This window comes from Notothenia coriiceps, unplaced genomic scaffold, assembly GCF_000735185.1.
Source record: "Notothenia coriiceps isolate Sejong01 unplaced genomic scaffold, NC01 NC01_scaffold00017851, whole genome shotgun sequence".
Taxonomy (NCBI): Eukaryota; Metazoa; Chordata; class Actinopteri; order Perciformes; family Nototheniidae; genus Notothenia; species Notothenia coriiceps.
This window is the reverse complement of record NW_011350552.1, coordinates 87,192-89,705: the sequence shown is the minus strand read 5'-3', so window position 1 is coordinate 89,705 and position 2,514 is coordinate 87,192. Positions and strand designations below refer to the sequence as shown.

General features: G+C 38.0%; 1 protein-coding gene across 1 annotated transcript in view; it reads left to right on the top strand.

Annotated features, from left to right (window-relative positions):
• The window catches only part of eif2ak4 (eukaryotic translation initiation factor 2 alpha kinase 4), a 25,569-nt gene that overhangs the window by 1,826 nt on the left and 21,229 nt on the right, over positions 1 to 2,514 (top strand). The window lies entirely within an intron of this gene.

Here is a 2,514-nt window from a genome sequence, read left to right as displayed (position 1 = left end):
GTGTGCCTTGGCAGTCGCACACTAAAGAGTGACGCACACAGCTGGGAGACCAGGGGACACTAAAGAGTGACGCACACAGCTGGGAGACCAGGGGAAACTAAAGAGTGACACACACAGCTGGGAGACCATGGGATGCTAAAGAGTGACCCACACAGCTGGGAGACCAGGGGACACTAAAGAGTGACACACACAGCTGGGAGACCATGGGACACTAAAAAGTGACGCACACAGCTGGGAGACCAGGGGACACTAGGGAGACCAGGGGACACTAAAGAGTGACGCACACAGCTGGGACCGGAGCGCTTGGTGACGTTCAGGATTATTAAGCTGAACAACTGTCTCTGTTGTTCGAAACTCACCTAAAATGTAAGTTTTATCCGCTTATTTTAACAATGTGGTCACATGATTCCTTCCGATATTATAGCAGATCTGCTGTAAGCTAGCTAGCTAACGTAGCTTATCTTCTTGCAGCTTATTCTATTTACAGCTTTTTGTCTTTGCAGCACTTTTAGTGAAAAGGTCTTCCAATGGAAATGTTTTTGCATCTGTCGGCCACTGTAAATCTACGAGCGGAGTTGTTGCGTAACTTTGGTTAACGGCAGTAGCTACAGACTCAAATTGTTCAATAAGAAATGCATGATATGTTTGACGGTAAAATGAAGACATGTGCTTCTTTGAACTGATTGCAGACATGGCAGACATGCGTAATGTTTTGAAAGGTGTGTTTTTTCTTTAGAGCCACGCCCTTTTTTGCACAGTATATGTATCATAACCTAGGTGTATTTCTAAGGCTGTGTGAAAACCATGGATTTATTATAAATAGATAAAAACAAAACCACAGCTCAGTCTTGTTTCAAAATGTTTTCCATTGGCTAGTCGCAAGATTGTCAAAAAAAATCACCTTTTTTTGTATTTTTTCAACACAGAAAAAGGACTTATCTGATATATAATTAAATAAATGTTTGGTGCAAAACAAGCACTTTCCCATTTGATGGAACACCTTTATTGGGTCCTGTATGCAATTATTATAAAAGATTATTGGTTAAAACCTACATCAGAACTGCATTTAAAAATTCCCCGACAATTTCTATACCCAATTTCTGTACATTGTGATAAGATATTATGCTATTTGATGTGTTTTCTGCACTCAAATATAAGCAAAAACTAAGAGAAATGCATTCTCTTATAAAAAGTTTACCCTGATTCAACTCAAAACCTGATTTCATCGTAATGTGGTCATAATACATATATTGTCTAGCTTGCTAACTGTCAAGAAAGGGGATACAATGGTTGCCATAATAGTTCAAACAAACATCTAACAAACCTTAAAAATCATTGATATTTCACGAAAGCTTTCCTGGGTCGTTATAATTCACCGTTATTATTTTTGGTCGCCAACCAAAAAAACTACTTGCACATTAATTTATTTTTAATCAGAGATGTGTTTCTGTTGTCCCAACACATCAAAACAGCAAGAGCATTACAACATTTCTCACCTAATTACAGTGTGATTTAATTACATTAATAATTGTTCTTGGGTATTTTTCTTACCTTCAATTCTGTTTAGATTACAGCAGCCTTTTCCCCTGTTGATGTGCAGTCAGTGAAGTCTGTCACGTTAGTTCCTCCAAGAAATGTGCCAAATCTGTCATGTAAAAATGTGTCCTGAAGAGTTTGTTCAGGAAAACTATTTATACCACGTCAGGCTAAAAGTGATGGGGGGTGTAACTTCCCTAAAACATCCAGAACAAGTCTGTCAGGATAATGCAACAGAATATTGCACAACCGATAAAACTGTTTTCACACGCTTTTCCTCCAGTGTCGAGTGTCGCTTGTCTTGCCAAAAAACTCAATGTAGTTTGATGCATTTTCCCGGAATTAGAATATAGCAAAGTTCAATATTATTGCACAATGTGTAATAGTAAAGCTGAAGGTCTATTACCTCTGTTTTTATGGTTATTTTTGGTAGATAGTTCCACATAAATGAATCACCTTTCCATGGTAGCTGATGCAAGGTCAATAATTATGTGCAGAGGTGGGAGAAGTACTCACACCCTCTACTTAAGTAAAAGTAGGAGTACTCACACCCTCTACTTAAGTAAAAGTAGAAGTACTCACACCCTCTACTTAAGTAAAAGTAGAAGTACTCACAACCTCAACTTAAGTAAAAGTAGAAGTACTCACACCCTCTACTTAAGTAAAAGTAGAAGTACTCACACCCTCTACTTAAGTAAAAGTAGAAGTACTCACACCCTCAACTTAAGTAAAAGTAGAAGTACTCACACCCTCAACTTAAGTAAAAGTAGAAGTACTCACACCCTCAACTTAAGTAAAAGTAGAAGTACTCACGCCCTCTACTTAAGTAAAAGTAGAAGTACTTACACCCTCTACTTAAGTAAAAGTAGAAGTACTCACAACCTCAACTTAAGTAAAAGTAGAAGTACTCACACCCTCTACTTAAGTAAAAGTAGAAGTACTCACGCCCTCTACTTAAGTAAAAGTAGAAGTACTCAC